At 46.5% G+C, this 15,381-nt stretch overlaps 8 non-coding genes and 18 pseudogenes across 8 annotated transcripts; all 26 read right to left on the bottom strand.

Annotated features, from left to right (window-relative positions):
• Positions 1–208: 208 nt before the first annotated feature.
• LOC136746163 (5S ribosomal RNA) lies at positions 209–327 on the bottom strand. Its single transcript, XR_010816308.1, has one exon. It is a non-coding gene; the product is annotated as a 5S ribosomal RNA (ribosomal RNA).
• A 223-nt stretch (positions 328–550) lies between these two features.
• On the bottom strand, positions 551–669 carry LOC136746202 (uncharacterized; annotated as a pseudogene).
• Positions 670–894: 225 nt separating this feature from the next.
• On the bottom strand, positions 895–1,013 carry LOC136746156 (uncharacterized; annotated as a pseudogene).
• A 215-nt stretch (positions 1,014–1,228) lies between these two features.
• On the bottom strand, positions 1,229–1,347 carry LOC136746196 (uncharacterized; annotated as a pseudogene).
• Positions 1,348–1,562: 215 nt separating this feature from the next.
• On the bottom strand, positions 1,563–1,681 carry LOC136746138 (uncharacterized; annotated as a pseudogene).
• Positions 1,682–1,901: 220 nt separating this feature from the next.
• On the bottom strand, positions 1,902–2,020 carry LOC136746173 (5S ribosomal RNA). The gene has a single exon (XR_010816318.1). It is a non-coding gene; the product is annotated as a 5S ribosomal RNA (ribosomal RNA).
• Positions 2,021–2,244: 224 nt separating this feature from the next.
• LOC136746201 (uncharacterized) lies at positions 2,245–2,363 on the bottom strand (annotated as a pseudogene).
• Positions 2,364–2,587: 224 nt separating this feature from the next.
• LOC136746159 (5S ribosomal RNA) lies at positions 2,588–2,706 on the bottom strand. The gene has a single exon (XR_010816304.1). It is a non-coding gene; the product is annotated as a 5S ribosomal RNA (ribosomal RNA).
• Positions 2,707–2,930: 224 nt separating this feature from the next.
• Positions 2,931–3,049, bottom strand: LOC136746111 (uncharacterized; annotated as a pseudogene).
• A 558-nt stretch (positions 3,050–3,607) lies between these two features.
• LOC136746191 (uncharacterized) lies at positions 3,608–3,725 on the bottom strand (annotated as a pseudogene).
• A 220-nt stretch (positions 3,726–3,945) lies between these two features.
• Positions 3,946–4,064, bottom strand: LOC136746097 (5S ribosomal RNA). Its single transcript, XR_010816297.1, has one exon. It is a non-coding gene; the product is annotated as a 5S ribosomal RNA (ribosomal RNA).
• A 221-nt stretch (positions 4,065–4,285) lies between these two features.
• Positions 4,286–4,404, bottom strand: LOC136746155 (uncharacterized; annotated as a pseudogene).
• A 215-nt stretch (positions 4,405–4,619) lies between these two features.
• On the bottom strand, positions 4,620–4,738 carry LOC136746189 (uncharacterized; annotated as a pseudogene).
• Positions 4,739–4,954: 216 nt separating this feature from the next.
• LOC136746149 (5S ribosomal RNA) lies at positions 4,955–5,073 on the bottom strand. The gene has a single exon (XR_010816303.1). It is a non-coding gene; the product is annotated as a 5S ribosomal RNA (ribosomal RNA).
• A 223-nt stretch (positions 5,074–5,296) lies between these two features.
• On the bottom strand, positions 5,297–5,415 carry LOC136746194 (uncharacterized; annotated as a pseudogene).
• Positions 5,416–5,639: 224 nt separating this feature from the next.
• LOC136746137 (5S ribosomal RNA) lies at positions 5,640–5,758 on the bottom strand. The gene has a single exon (XR_010816301.1). It is a non-coding gene; the product is annotated as a 5S ribosomal RNA (ribosomal RNA).
• A 224-nt stretch (positions 5,759–5,982) lies between these two features.
• Positions 5,983–6,101, bottom strand: LOC136746128 (uncharacterized; annotated as a pseudogene).
• A 210-nt stretch (positions 6,102–6,311) lies between these two features.
• On the bottom strand, positions 6,312–6,430 carry LOC136746175 (5S ribosomal RNA). The gene has a single exon (XR_010816320.1). It is a non-coding gene; the product is annotated as a 5S ribosomal RNA (ribosomal RNA).
• A 209-nt stretch (positions 6,431–6,639) lies between these two features.
• On the bottom strand, positions 6,640–6,758 carry LOC136746193 (uncharacterized; annotated as a pseudogene).
• Positions 6,759–6,982: 224 nt separating this feature from the next.
• Positions 6,983–7,101, bottom strand: LOC136746121 (uncharacterized; annotated as a pseudogene).
• A 210-nt stretch (positions 7,102–7,311) lies between these two features.
• Positions 7,312–7,430, bottom strand: LOC136746174 (5S ribosomal RNA). Its single transcript, XR_010816319.1, has one exon. It is a non-coding gene; the product is annotated as a 5S ribosomal RNA (ribosomal RNA).
• Positions 7,431–7,645: 215 nt separating this feature from the next.
• On the bottom strand, positions 7,646–7,764 carry LOC136746207 (uncharacterized; annotated as a pseudogene).
• Positions 7,765–7,983: 219 nt separating this feature from the next.
• On the bottom strand, positions 7,984–8,102 carry LOC136746144 (uncharacterized; annotated as a pseudogene).
• A 212-nt stretch (positions 8,103–8,314) lies between these two features.
• Positions 8,315–8,433, bottom strand: LOC136746208 (uncharacterized; annotated as a pseudogene).
• Positions 8,434–8,650: 217 nt separating this feature from the next.
• On the bottom strand, positions 8,651–8,769 carry LOC136746104 (uncharacterized; annotated as a pseudogene).
• Positions 8,770–8,984: 215 nt separating this feature from the next.
• Positions 8,985–9,103, bottom strand: LOC136746146 (uncharacterized; annotated as a pseudogene).
• Between the last annotated feature and the right edge of the window lie 6,278 nt (positions 9,104–15,381).

Below are 15,381 nucleotides of genomic sequence, written 5' to 3'. Positions count from 1 at the left end.
CTGCATGATGTCTCTTAAAGGCTGGCGGGTATTGACGGAATTTCCAGCAAAAAAAAAAAAAAAAAAAATAGAAAACTGGAGGGAAAAATATCAGTGCAGGAAAGGGTGTTGAAAGTAGCCGGGTACGTGTACAATTCTTCAATTATATCTCCTGGAGACAGAAAGAGAGTATTAAGAGCTACGATGAAGTTACCCAGGAGACGTAAAAAGCTTGCAGCACCTGGTATTTCTAGGAGGTCTCCCATCCAAGTACTGACCAGGCCCTGCCCCGTTTAGCTTCCGAGATCTGACGAGATCGGGCGCATTCAGGACGGTGTGGCCACAAGCCGAAAGGCCTGGCTGCATGATGTCTCTTAAAGGTTGGCGGGTATTGACAGAACTTCCAGCAAAAAAAAAAAAAAAAAAAAAAAAAAGAAAAATGGATGGAAAAATATCAGTGCAGCAAAGGGTGTTGACAGTAGATGGGTACGTGTACAATTCTTCAATTATATCTCCTCCAGACAGAAAGAAAGAACTAAGAGCTACGATAAAGTTACCCAGGAGACGTAAAATCTTGCAGCACCAGGTATTTCCAGGAGGTCTCCCATTCAAGTACTGACCAGGTCCTGCCCCGTTTAGCTTCCGAGATCTTACGAGATCGGGCGCATTCAGGACGGTGTGGCCACAAGCCGAAAGGCCTGGCTGCATGATGTCTCTTAAAGGTTGGCGGGTATTGACGGAACTTCCAGCAAAAAAAAAAAAGAAAAAAAGAAAAAAGAAAAATGGATGGAAAAATATCAGTGCAGCAAAGGGTGTTGACAGTAGCTGGATACGTGTACAATACTTCAATTATATCTCCTCCAGACTGAATGAGAGTATTAAGAGCTACGCTGAAGTTACCCAGGAGATGTAAAAAGCTTTCAGCACCTGGTATTTCCAGGAGGTCAACCATCCAATTACTGACCAGGCCCTGCCCAGTTTTTCTTCCGAGATCTGACGAGATCTTGCGTCTTCAGGACGGTGTGGCCTCAAGCCAAGAGGCCTGGCTGCATGATGTCTCTTAAAGGCTGGAGGGTATTGATGGAACTTCCAGCAAGAAACAAAAGAAAAAAGAAAAATGGAGGGAAAAATATCAGTGCAGCAAAGCGTGTTGAAGGTAGCCGGGTACGTGTACAATTCTTCAATTATATCTCCTCCAGACAGATAGAGAGTATTAAGAGCTACGATAAAGTTACCCAGGAGACGTAAAAGCTTGCAGCACCAGGTATTTCCAGGAGGTCTCACATTCAAGTACTGACCAGGTCCTGCCCCGTTTAGCTTCCGAGATCTGACGAGATCGGGCGCGTTCAGGACGGTGTGGCCGCAAGCCGAGATGTCTGGCTGCATGATGTCTCTTAAAGGCTGGCGTGTATTGACGGAATTTCCAGCAAAAAAAAAAAAAAAAAAGAAAAATGGATGGAAAAATATCAGTGCAGGAAAGGGTGTTGAAAGTAGCCGGGTACGTGTACAATTCTTCAAATATATCTCCTCCAGACAGATAGAGAGTATTAAGAGCTACGATAAAGTTACCCAGGAGACGTAAAAGCTTGCAGCACCAGGTATTTCCAGGAGGTCTCACATTCATGTACTGACCAGGTCCTGCCCCTTTTAGCTTCCAAGATCTGACGAGATCGGGCGAGTTCAGGATGGTGTGGCCGCAAGCCGAGATGCCTGGCTGCATGATGTCTCTTAAAGGCTGGCGGGTATTGACGGAATTTCCAGCAAAAAAAAAAAAAAAAAAAATAGAAAACTGGAGGGAAAAATATCAGTGCAGGAAAGGGTGTTGAAAGTAGCCGGGTACGTGTACAATTCTTCAATTATATCTCCTGGAGACAGAAAGAGAGTATTAAGAGCTACGATGAAGTTACCCAGGAGACGTAAAAAGCTTGCAGCACCTGGTATTTCTAGAAGGTCTCCCATCCAAGTACTGACCAGGCCCTGCCCCGTTTAGCTTCCGAGATCTGACGAGATCGGGCGCATTCAGGACGGTGTGGCCACAAGCCGAAAGGCCTGGCTGCATGATGTCTCTTAAAGGTTGGCGGGTATTGACAGAACTTCCAGCAAAAAAAAAAAAAAAAAAAAAAAAAAAGAAAAATGGATGGAAAAATATCAGTGCAGCAAAGGGTGTTGACAGTAGCTGGGTACGTGTACAATTCTTCAATTATATCTCCTCCAGACAGAAAGAAAGAACTAAGAGCTACGATAAAGTTACCCAGGAGACGTAAAATCTTGCAGCACCAGGTATTTCCAGGAGGTCTCCCATTCAAGTACTGACCAGGTCCTGCCCCGTTTAGCTTCCGAGATCTTACGAGATCGGGCGCATTCAGGACGGTGTGGCCACAAGCCGAAAGGCCTGGCTGCATGATGTCTCTTAAAGGTTGGCGGGTATTGACGGAACTTCCAGCAAAAAAAAAAAAGAAAAAAAGAAAAAAGAAAAATGGATGGGAAAATATCAGTGCAGCAAAGGGTGTTGACAGTAGCTGGATACGTGTACAATACTTCAATTATATCTCCTCCAGACAGAGAGAGAGTATTGAGAGCTACGATAAAGTTACCCAGGAGACGTAAAAGCTTGCAGCACCTGGTATTTCTAGGAGGTCTCCCATCCAAGTACTGACCAGGCCCTGCCCCGTTTAGCTTCCGAGATCTGACGAGATCGGGCGCATTCAGGACGGTGTGGCCACAAGCCGAAAGGCCTGGCTGCATGATGTCTCTTAAAGGTTGGCGGGTATTGACAGAACTTCCAGCAAAAAAAAAAAAAAAAAAAAAAAAAAAGAAAAATGGATGGAAAAATATCAGTGCAGCAAAGGGTGTTGACAGTAGCTGGGTACGTGTACAATTCTTCAATTATATCTCCTCCAGACAGAAAGAAAGAACTAAGAGCTACGATAAAGTTACCTAGGAGACGTAAAATCTTGCAGCACCAGGTATTTCCAGGAGGTCTCCCATCCAAGTACTGACCAGGTCCTGCCCCGTTTAGCTGCCAAAATCTTACGAGATCGGGCGCAATCAGGACGGTGTGGCCACAAGCCGAAAGGCCTGGCTGCATGATGTCTCTTAAAGGTTGGCGGGTATTGACGGAACTTCCAGCAAAAAAAAAAAAGAAAAAAAGAAAAAAGAAAAATGGATGGAAAAATATCAGTGCAGCAAAGGGTGTTGACAGTAGCTGGATACGTGTACAATACTTCAATTATATCTCCTCCAGACAGAGAGAGAGTATTGAGAGCTACGATAAAGTTACCCAGGAGACGTAAAAGCTTGCAGCACTAGGTATTTCCAGGAGGTCTCACATTCAAGTACTGACCAGGTCCTGCCCGTTTAGCTTCCGAGATCTGACAATATCATGCGCGTTCAGGACGGTGTGGCCGAAAGCCAAGAGGCCCGGCTGCATGATGTCTCTTTAAGGCTGGCGGGTATTGACGGAACTTCAAGCAAAAAAAAAAAGAAAAAAGAAAAATGGAGGGAAAAATATCAGTGCAGCAAAGGGTTTTGAAAGTAGCCGGGTACGTGTACAATTCTTCAATAATATCTCCTACAGACTGAAAGAGAGTATTAAGAGCTATGATGAAGTTACCCAGGAGACGTAAAAAGCTTGCAGCACCTGGTATTTCCAGGAGGTCACCCATCCAAGTACTGACCAGGCCCTGCCCCGTTAGCTTCCGAGATCTGACGAGATCGGGCGCGTTCAGGACGGTGTGGTCGCAAGCCAAGAGGCCTGGCTGCATGATGTCTCTTAAAGGCTGGCGGGTATTGATGGAACTTCCAGCAAAAAAAAAAAAAAAAAAAAATGGAAAATGGAGGGAAAAATATCAGTGCAGCAAAGGCTGTTGAAAGTAGCCGGGTACGTGTACAATACTTCAATTATATCTCCTCCAGACAGATAGAGAGTATTAAGAGCTACGATGAAGTTTCCCAGGAGACGTAAAAAGCTTGCAGCACCAGGTATTTCCAGGAGGTCTCCCATCCAAGTACTGACCAGGCCCTGCCCCGCTTAGCTTCCGAGATCTGATGAGATCGGGCGTGTTCAGGACGGTGTGGCCGCAAGCCAAGAGGGCTGGCTGCATGATGTCTCTTAAAGGCTGGCGGGTATTGACGGAACTTCCAGCAAAAAATAAAAAATAAATAAATAGAAAAATGGAGGGAAAAATATCAGTGCAGGACACGGTGTTGAAAGTAGCCGGGTACATGTACAATTCTTCAATTATATCTCCTCCAGACTGAATGAGAGTATTAAGAGCTACGCTGAAGTTACCCAGGAGATGTAAAAAGCTTTCAGCACCTGGTATTTCCAGGAGGTCAACCATCCAATTACTGACCAGGCCCTGCCCAGTTTTTCTTCCGAGATCTGACGAGATCTTGCGTCTTCAGGACGGTGTGGCCTCAAGCCAAGAGGCCTGGCTGCATGATGTCTCTTAAAGGCTGGAGGGTATTGATGGAACTTCCAGCAAGAAACAAAAGAAAAAAGAAAAATGGAGGGAAAAATATCAGTGCAGCAAAGCGTGTTGAAGGTAGCCGGGTACGTGTACAATTCTTCAATTATATCTCCTCCAGACAGATAGAGAGTATTAAGAGCTACGATAAAGTTACCCAGGAGACGTAAAAGCTTGCAGCACCAGGTATTTCCAGGAGGTCTCACATTCAAGTACTGACCAGGTCCTGCCCCGTTTAGCTTCCGAGATCTGATGAGATCGGGCGCGTTCAGGACGGTGTGGCCGCAAGCCGAGATGTCTGGCTGCATGATGTCTCTTAAAGGCTGGCGTGTATTGACGGAATTTCCAGCAAAAAAAAAAAAAAAAAAGAAAAATGGATGGAAAAATATCAGTGCAGGAAAGGGTGTTGAAAGTAGCCGGGTACGTGTACAATTCTTCAATTATATCTCCTGGAGACAGAAAGAGAGTATTAAGAGCTACGATGAAGTTACCCAGGAGACGTAAAAAGCTTGCAGCACCTGGTATTTCTAGGAGGTCTCCCATCCAAGTACTGACCAGGCCCTGCCCCGTTTAGCTTCCGAGATCTGACGAGATCGGGCGCATTCAGGACGGTGTGGCCACAAGCCGAAAGGCCTGGCTGCATGATGTCTCTTAAACGTTGGCGGGTATTGACAGAACTTCCAGCAAAAAAAAAAAAAAAAAAAAAAAAAAGAAAAATGGATGGAAAAATATCAGTGCAGCAAAGGGTGTTGACAGTAGCTGGGTACGTGTACAATTCTTCAATTATATCTCCTCCAGACAGAAAGAAAGAACTAAGAGCTACGATAAAGTTACCCAGGAGACGTAAAATCTTGCAGCACCAGGTATTTCCAGGAGGTCTCCCATCCAAGTACTGACCAGGTCCTGCCCCGTTTAGCTTCCGAGATCTTACGAGATCGGGCGCATTCAGGACGGTGTGGCCACAAGCCGAAAGGCCTGGCTGCATGATGTCTCTTAAAGGTTGGCGGGTATTGACGGAACTTCCAGCAAAAAAAAAAAAGAAAAAAAGAAAAAAGAAAAATGGATGGAAAAATATCAGTGCAGCAAAGGGTGTTGACAGTAGCTGGATACGTGTACAATACTTCAATTATATCTCCTCCAGACAGAGAGAGAGTATTGAGAGCTACGATAAAGTTACCCAGGAGACGTAAAAGCTTGCAGCACCTGGTATTTCTAGGAGGTCTCCCATCCAAGTACTGACCAGGCCCTGCCCCGTTTAGCTTCCGAGATCTGATGAGATCGGGCGCATTCAGGACGGTGTGGCCACAAGCCGAAAGGCCTGGCTGCATGATGTCTCTTAAAGGTTGGCGGGTATTGACAGAACTTCCAGCAAAAAAAAAAAAGAAGAAAAGAAAAAAGAAAAATGGATGGAAAAATATCAGTGCAGCAAAGGGTGTTGACAGTAGCTGGATACGTGTACAATACTTCAATTATATCTCCTCCAGACAGAGAGAGAGTATTGAGAGCTACGATAAAGTTACCCAGGAGACGTAAAAGCTTGCAGCACTAGGTATTTCCAGGGGGTCTCACTTTCATGTACTGACCAGGTCCTGCCCCGTTTAGCTTCCGAGATCTGACGAGATCGGGCGCGTTCAGGATGGTGTGGCCGCAAGCCGAGATGCCTGGCTGCATGATGTCTCTAAAAGGCTGGCGGGTATTGACGGAACTGCCACCAAAAAAAAAAAAGAAAAATAGAGGGAAATATACCAGTGCAGCAAAGGGTGTTGAAAGTAGCCGGGTACGTGTACAATTCTTCAATTATATCTCCTGGAGACAGAAAGAGAGTATTAAGAGCTACGATGAAGTTACCCAGGAGACGTAAAAAGCTTGCAGCACCTGGTATTTCTAGGAGGTCTCCCATCCAAGTACTGACCAGGCCCTGCCCCGTTTAGCTTCCGAAATCTGACGAGATCGGGCGCATTCAGGATGGTGTGGCCGCAAGCCAAGAGGCCTGGCTGCATGATGTCTCTTAAAGGTTGGTGGGTATTGACGGAACTTCCAGCAAAAAAAAAAAGAAAAATAGAAGGAAATATACCAGTGCAGCAAAGGGTGTTGAAAGTAGCCGGGTACGTGGACAATTCTTCAATTATATCTCCTGGAGACAGAAAGAGAGTATTAAGAGCTACGATGAAGTTACCCAGGAGACGTAAAAAGCTTGCAGCACCTGGTATTTCTAGGAGGTCTCCCATCCAAGTACTGACAAGGCCCTGCCCCGTTTAGCTTCCGAGATCTGACGAGATCGGGCGCATTCAGGACGGTGTGGCCACAAGCCGAAAGGCCTGGCTGCATGATGTCTCTTAAAGGTTGGCGGGTATTGACGGAACTTCCAGCAAAAAAAAAAAAGAAAAAAAGAAAAAAGAAAAATGGATGGAAAAATATCAGTGCAGCAAAGGGTGTTGACAGTAGCTGGATACGTGTACAATACTTCAATTATATCTCCTCCAGACAGAGAGAGAGTATTGAGAGCTACGATAAAGTTACCCAGGAGACGTAAAAGCTTGCAGCACTAGGTATTTCCAGGAGGTCTCACTTTCATGTACTGACCAGGTCCTGCCCCGTTTAGCTTCCGAGATCTGACGAGATCGGGCGCGTTCAGGATGGTGTGGCCGCAAGCCGAGATGCCTGGCTGCATGATGTCTCTTAAAGGCTGGCGGGTATTGACGGAACTGCCACCAAAAAAAAAAAAGAAAAATAGAGGGAAATATACCAGTGCAGCAAAGGGTGTTGAAAGTAGCCGGGTACGTGTACAATTCTTCAATTATATCTCCTGGAGACAGAAAGAGAGTATTAAGAGCTACGATGAAGTTACCCAGGAGACGTAAAAAGCTTGCAGCACCTGGTATTTCTAGGAGGTCTCCCATCCAAGTACTGACCAGGCCCTGCCCCATTTAGCTTCCGAGATCTGACGAGATCGGGCGCATTCAGGACGGTGTGGCCGCAAGCCAAGAGGCCTGGCTGCATGATGTCTCTTAAAGGTTGGCGGGTATTGACGGAACTTCCAGCAAAAAAAAAAAAAAAAAAGAAAAATGGATGGAAAAATATCAGTGCAGCAAATGGTGTTGACAGTAGCTGGGTACGTGTACAATACTTCAATTATATCTCCTCCAGACAGATAGAGAGTATTAAGAGCTACGATAAAGTTACCCAGGAGACGTAAAAGCTTGCAGCACCAGGTATTTCCAGGAGGTCTCACATTCATGTACTGACCAGGTCCTGCCCCGTTTAGCTTCCGAGATCTGACGAGATCGGGCGCGTTCAGGATGGTGTGGCCGCAAGCCGAGATGCCTGGCTGCATGATGTCTCTTAAAGGCTGGCGGGTATTGACGGAATTTCCAGCAAAAAAAAAAAAAAATATATAGAAAAATGGAGGGAAAAATATCAGTGCAGGAAAGGGTGTTGAAAGTAGCCGGGTACGTGTACAATTCTTCAATTATGTCTTCTCCAGACAGAAAGAGAGTATTAAGAGCTACGATGAAGTTCCCCAGGAGACGTAAAAAGCTGGCAGCACCTGGTATTTCCAGGAGATCTCCCATCGAAGTACTGACCAGGCCCTGCCCCGTTTAGTTTCCGAGATCTGACGAGATCGGGCGCGTTCAGGACTTTGTGTCCGCAAGCCGAGAGGCCTGGCTGCATGATGTCTCTTAAAGGTTGGCGGGTATTGACGGAACTTCCAGCAAAAAAAAAAAAAAGAAAAATGGAGGGAAAAATATCAGTGCAGCAAAGCGTGTTGAAGGTAGCCGGGTACGTGTACAATTCTTCAATTATATCTCCTGGAGACATAAAGAGAGTATTAAGAGCTACGATGAAGTTACCCAGGAGACGTAAAAAGCTTGCAGCACCTGGTATTTCTCGGAGGTCTCCCATCCAAGTACTGACCAGGCCCTGCCCCGTTTAACTTCCGAGATCTGACGAGATCTGGCGCATTCAGGACGGTGTGGCCGGAAGCCGAGAGGCCTGGCTGCATGATGTCTCTTAAAGGTTGGTGGGTATTGACGGAACTTCCAGCAAAAAAAAAAAGAAAAAAAAGAAAAATGGATGGAAAAATATCAGTGCAGCAAAGGGTGTTGAAAGTAGCCGGGTACGTGTACAATACTTCAATTATATCTCCTCCAGACAGAAAGAGAGTATTAAGAGCTACGATGAAGTTACCCAGGAGACAAAAAAGCTAGCAGCACCTGGTATTTCCAGGAGGTCACCCATCCAAGTACTGACCAGGACCTGCCCCGTTTTGCTTCCGAGATCTGACGAGATCGGGCGCGTTCAGGCCGGTGTGGCCTCAAGCCAAGAGGCCTGGCTGCATGATGTCTCTTAAAGGCTGGAGGTTATTGACGGAACTTCCAGCAAAATAAAAAAGAAAAAAGAATAATGGAGGGAAAAATATCAGTGCAGCAAAGGGTGTTGAAAGTAGCCGGGTATGTGTACAATTCTTCAATTATATCTCCTCCAGACAGAAAGAGAGTATTTAGAGCTACGATAAAGTTACCCAGGAGACGAAATAACTTGCAGCACCTGATATCTCCAGGAGGTCACCCATCCAAGTACTGACGAACCCTTGCCCCGTTTAGCTTCCGAGATCTGATGAGATTGGGCGCGTTCAGGACGGTGTGGCCGCAAGCCAAGAGGCCTGGCTGCATGATGTCTCTTAAAGGCTGACGGGTATTGACGGAACTTCCAGCAAAAAAAAAATGGATAAAGAAAAATGGAGGGAAAAATATCAGTGCAGCAATGGGTGTTGAAAGTAGCCGGGTACGTGTACAATACTTCAATTATATCTCCTCCAGACAGAAAGAGAGTATTAAGAGCTACGATGAACTCACCTAAAGGATTATTAGGAACACCATACTAATACTGTGTTTGACCCTCTTTCGCCTTCAGAACTGCTTTAATTCTACATGGCATTGATTCAACAAGGTGCTGAAAGCATTCTTTAGAAATGTTGGCCCATATTGATAGGATAGCATCTTGCAGTTGATGGAGATTTGTGGGATGCACATCCAGGGCACGAAGCTCCCGTTCCACCACATCCCAAAGATGCTCTATTGGGTTGAGATCTGGTGACTGTGGGGGCCAGTTTAGTACAGTGAACTCATTGTCATGTTCAAGAAACCAATTTGAAATGATTCGACCTTTGTGACATGGTGCATTATCCTGCTGGAAGTAGCCATCAGAGGATGGGTACATGGTGGTCAAAAAGGGATGGACATGGTCAGAAACAATGCTCAGGTAGGCCGTAGCATTTAAACGATGCCCAATTGGCACTAAGGGGCCTAAAGTGTGCCAAGAAGACATCCCCCACACCATTACACCACCACCACCAGCCTGCACAGTGGTAACAAGACATGATGGATCCATGTTCTCATTCTGTTTACGCCAAATTCTGACTCTACCATCTGAATGTCTCACCTCTTTTTCCTATTTGTAGTGGAGATGAGTGGTACCCGGTGGGGTCTTCTGCTGTTGTAGCCCATCCGCCTCAAGGTTGTACGTGTTGTGGCTTCACAAATGCTTTGCTGCATACCTCGGTTGTAGCGAGTGGTTATTTCAGTCAAAGTTGCTCTTCTATCAGCTTGAATCAGTCGGCCCATTCTCCTCTGACCTCTAGCATCAACAAGGCATTTTCGCCCACAGGACTGCCGCATACTGGATGTTTTTCCCTTTTCACACCATTCTTTGTAAACCCTAGAAATGGTTGTGCGTGAAAATCCCAGTAACTGAGCAGATTGTGAAATACTCAGACCGGCCCGTCTGGCACCAACAACCATGCCACGCTCAAAATTGCTTAAATCACCTTTCATTCCCATTCAGACATTCAGTTTGGAGTTCAGGAGATTGTCTTGACCAGGACCACACCCCTAAATGCATTGAAGCAACTGCCATGTGATTGGTTGATTAGATAATTGCATTAATGAGAAATTGAACAGGTGTTCCTAATAATCCTTTAGGTGAGTGTATATGTATGTATGTTTATGTATGTCCAATTGCTTTGACAATACAAATGAAATGAATTGAGAGAGAGAGAGAGAGAGAGAGAGAGGAATATGAGCTCCTAAAAAACATTTGTTTTTATACATAAGCGGATTTAATTTGTGATTTACAAATGAATATATAGCACTATAAACATACACAGAAGACATGGAATAGAAATTCAGAAGAAAAAGTATTCAAAAAATAATAATTTTAAGAGAAACACAAAAAGAAGAAAGCAGAGAGACAGTTCAGGAAGAAAAGTCAGAAAAGAAAAGCTGACGACAAGAATTGGAGGTAAGAGACAAATAATTAAACAAAAAAATATGTATTAATAAAATAAATAAGCATTCTCAGTAGTTGACTCAGCCAATGAAAATGCAGAGCTCCGATTTGAATAGAGTGACAGTAGGAGAGAGCCCAACTGCCACTGAGACTGATACAAATCTATCGAACAGCAGTCTGACTGCAGAGCTGCCTTTTGAAATCCGATACCCTGAAGACATTCGCTCTGCACAGGCTAAGAAGGACTACAAACAAGCTGTGATGAGAGCATCTCCTGAGACCCTCATCCTAGACTACACCGGTAATGGAGAAAACAGGGTCAAGAACAATCTACTGTTCTACACCGCCTTTCACAAAACCCTGTGCCAGACATACCCCAATAACAACAAGAGGGGCATTAGCAGAGGCAGGCAGATCTCAGTGCTGGTAGAGAAAGACACAGACAGTGTGATGCTCACTTTTAATGTATACCACAACGGGACCATCATGGTGCAGGGCAGCGAGAGCAGCCTGGACCAATTAGCTCTCGGCTTCCACACCTCAAAGCAGCAGACTGAGGTAGAGAAACAAGAGCCAGAGCCGGCCACCCTGCAGTCTGCCCCCAGCCACACGGAGCCAGACAGTGCCCCATCTCCCACAGACTGCCCCCCTGTCTCCCCAAAACTCTCCAGCAACATTAAAACACTAAAGGAATGCCTATCAGTGCTGGAGCTGGAGTTTGCGGAGTTCAGGGAGCAGACCTTGAGCACCCTGGCCCAGACCTCCTTGTGCGATCAGCTCCGGGATGAGATGCACAGACTAAAGATGAAGCACAAGGCTGAGATCCATGAGCTGAGAGCAGCAGTGAGAGACCTGGAGGAGCAGAGCCAAACCCTGAGGACGGAGCTGCGCAGAGCGAGGGAGGAGCTGACCAGGACACCCCAGCACAGCCAGCTAAGGAGCCTGCAGAGCCAGCTGGAGGAGCTAAGAGAGGAGCTACACATCACTGGAGCACAGAGACTGCACTGCACTGACCCCACAACACCTCCAACCCCTGACGCACCCACTGATCCACCCACACTCCCCACCACTCCTGACACACCCACTATCACCAGACCTGCCACTAATACACAACCCCCTGAAACGCCACTCCCCCAAAACACACCCGCTGCCCCCACCACTCCCGACGCAAACCCGGAGTGGCAGGTCAACGCAGAGGTGGTCATTCTGAGCGAATCCAATGGGAAGTTCCTGGTTGAGAGGCGCCTCTTCCCTGGGCGAAAAGTGAAAAAGCTTTGGTGCTCCACAGCACAGAGAGCCCTGGAGCTGCTCTCCAAGAGGAGGCTTTGCCAAGTCAAACACATCCTCATCCACACCGGCACTAACGACCTGAGTGCCCGCAGGGGCGATGTGGCCTCAGCCCTGAGACAGGTAGCAACGAAAGCCACAGAGGAATTCCCAACTGCCAAAATTTCCATCTCCACACTGCTGCCCCGCACAGACGTGCCCCTGCACATCATCCAGGCCATCAACGCAGAAGTGTCCCGAAGATGTGCCCTCCTCCCCAACGTCCACCTGGCACACCACTGAGACATCCAGCCACATCACCTGTATGACCACGTCCACCTCAACAAGACGGGTGTGAGGATCATCTCAAAGGTCCTCAAGGACACAACCCTGGGCCGAAACCCCACACACCCCCACCTCGAGACCAGGAGCAACCCCCCCAGCCCCCGGCCACATCCCCAGCCACCGGCTCCACCCCAGCCCCAGCCCCTGAGACCCCGCGGCCCCATTCCCCACCCCCCCATCCCCAGAGGGCCCGTCCAGCACAGCAGAGCGGACAGCCGGGGACCAGCACAGCCACACAGCCACGCAGCAGCGGCTTCCAGAGCCTGGAGGCCCGATGCTGCCCAGCTGGCCCAGATAAGGCAACTCCTCAGTGTCATCTGTACCACACTGCTGAGTTAACTGAGCCTCAACACACATATATATGGTTGTGGAGATGGAGAGTAAGAAAAAATGTGATTTAATTATTCTGATATTTTGATGCAAAGATAAAATCTTTGAGTGATTATTATGTATATCCATATATAATTATTAATAGTAATATAATATCAGTTGTAGACCACAAATTAAACTTTCTTATGTAGAAGAGACAAGTATAATAAAATATATTAACATGTCCTTTAAAATAAGCAGTTGGAATATGCAGGGTTTACGCTCCTCAACTTTTGGAATGAAGAGCACAGGCCCTGAACTGATCAACACTGTAAATAGTTCAGATGTTTTCATTCTTGTAGAGACTTGGTGCTGTGCAGATATGTCTATACACTGGATGGATACAATGGATACAGGGAGCTGATTGTGCCCTCCTATAAAAAACCCAAAGTCAGGTGTGGCAGGGCCTCGTGGGGGATTATCGTGTGGTACAGGGAGGAGCTCCGAGCAGCCCTATGCCCAGTACAGAGAGGAGACACACACCTGTGGATGAAAATCAGAAAAGACACCCTACAAAATAACACAGATATATACCTATGTGCAATTTATATGCCACCCGCAGACTCCCCCTACTATAATGAGGAAGGCTTTCATGAGCTTCAAAACGAAATCTGCCACTTCCAGACCCTGGGCTCTGTACTGCTGTGTGGCGATCTCAATGCCAGGACTGGCAGAGAGATGGACTACATCAATACAGAGGGGAACACACACCTGTTCGGAGACTCCCCGCTGTGCCACACACACACCTCCACACTGACACAGCCACGACAGCGTGGTAAACAAGAGCAGGAAGCAGGTAGTGCGCCTATGTAAAAGCCTGGGTCTATATATCATCAATGGCAGGACCAGGGGGTACTCTCTGGGGAGATTCACATACTGCTCGGCTCTGGGCAGCAGTGTGGTGGACTACGCCATAACTGACCTGGACCCACAAGCCAACAATGCGTTTGTAGTCAGACAACAATCTCCACTATCAGACCACAGCCAAATAACACTTTACCTAAAAAGATCAGCGCAGCCACAAGTCAGAGCCAAACTTCCCACAAAACTGGTCTCCCTGCCACCCAGTTAGAGATGGTCAGAGCCCAGCACAGAGAACTACACAAGAGCCCTGAATAGTGATGAGATTGAAAACATGTTAGACAGATATCAATCCTCACACTATCAAATAAACCAAAACGGAATAAACTCAGCCACCAAAACACTGAATGAAATATTTGAGAGACTGGCTTTAAAATCAAACATTAAAACAATTAAAAACCAAAATATGAAATCGTCTAAAAGAAAAAAAGAACAGTGGTGTGACCAGGAGTGTGAAACTTCTAGGAAACACCTGAGACATCTCTCCAACACTAAACACAGAGAGCCCGACAACCAGGAGGCTCGCCTCAGCTACTGCCAGGCCCTGCGGCACTACAAGCAACTCCTCAGTAAGAAAAAAGACCACTATATGGGCAGAATAAATACCCCAAAAACAAAAAATGAAATACCAATTCAAAATGGAGAAATCTGGAAAACACACTTTGAAAAACTTTACCAAAATGTTGAAAACAATCCAAAGCCAGAACAGGTTAAAATATTAAAAAACCTAAATAAATTGGAAGAAATCATTAAGAATAACCAAAATCCCTTAGATAACCCATTTACAATACAGGAACTAAAACATCAACTCAAAATCCTCAAACCCAGGAAAGTCAGCGGCCCCGACAGCATCAGCCCTGAGATGCTGAAGCACAGCAGCCCGCAGCTGCAGGAGGCTCTGCTCAAACTCTTTAACCTGGTGCTGAGAGCCGGGTGTTTCCCTGAGGTCGGGAATCAAGGATTGATCACCCCGATTTTTAAAAGTGGAGACAAATTAGACCCCAATAACTACTGGGGCAGCTGTGTGAGCAGTAACCTGGGGAAGGTGTTCTGCAGTATCATCAACGCCCAGATACTGGCCTTCCTTACCAAGCACAGTGTCCTGAATAAGAGTCAGATTGGCTTCCTACCAAAACACCGCACAACCGATCATATTTACACTCTACACACCCTCATAAATAAATATACCCAAAACAATAAAGGAAAAATATTTGCCTGTTTTGTAGACTTTAGAAAGGCATTTGACTCAATCTGGCACAAGGGATTATTTTATAAACTTCTACAGAGTGGTGTAGGGGGTAAAGTTTATGACATCATTAAATCAATGTATTCTAAAAACAAATGCGGAGTTCAAATTGGCAACTCAAGAACAGAGTTCCTCACTCAGGGGCGGGGAGTGAGACAGGGCTGCAGTCTGAGTCCAACACTGTTCAACATCTACATCATCGAGTTGGCCACAGTGTTGGAGCAGTCTGACGCCCGCAGCCTAACTCTCCATGACACAGAGATCAAGTTCCTGCTCTACGCAGACGACCTGGTGCTGCTGTCGCCCACAGAGCAGGGGCTTCAGCAGAACCTGGCGCTGCTAGAGCAGTACTGTCAGAAATGGGCCCTGGCAGTCAATCTGGACAAGACCAGAGTTATGGTTTTCCAGAAAAAAGCCCCATCTCAGGGAAACAGGTACCGCTTCACTCTGGGCAGCACTGGATTAGAGCACTGCACCAGATACAACTACCTTGGCCTGACCATCAGTGCGTCAGGGAGCTTCAGCCTGGCTATAAACGCATTAAAAGACAAGGCACGC

This window comes from Amia ocellicauda, unplaced genomic scaffold (assembly GCF_036373705.1).
Source record: "Amia ocellicauda isolate fAmiCal2 unplaced genomic scaffold, fAmiCal2.hap1 HAP1_SCAFFOLD_96, whole genome shotgun sequence".
NCBI lineage: Eukaryota > Metazoa > Chordata > Actinopteri > Amiiformes > Amiidae > Amia > Amia ocellicauda.
Note: the sequence above shows the minus strand (reverse complement) of the source record. Positions and strands in the feature narration are given on the sequence as shown.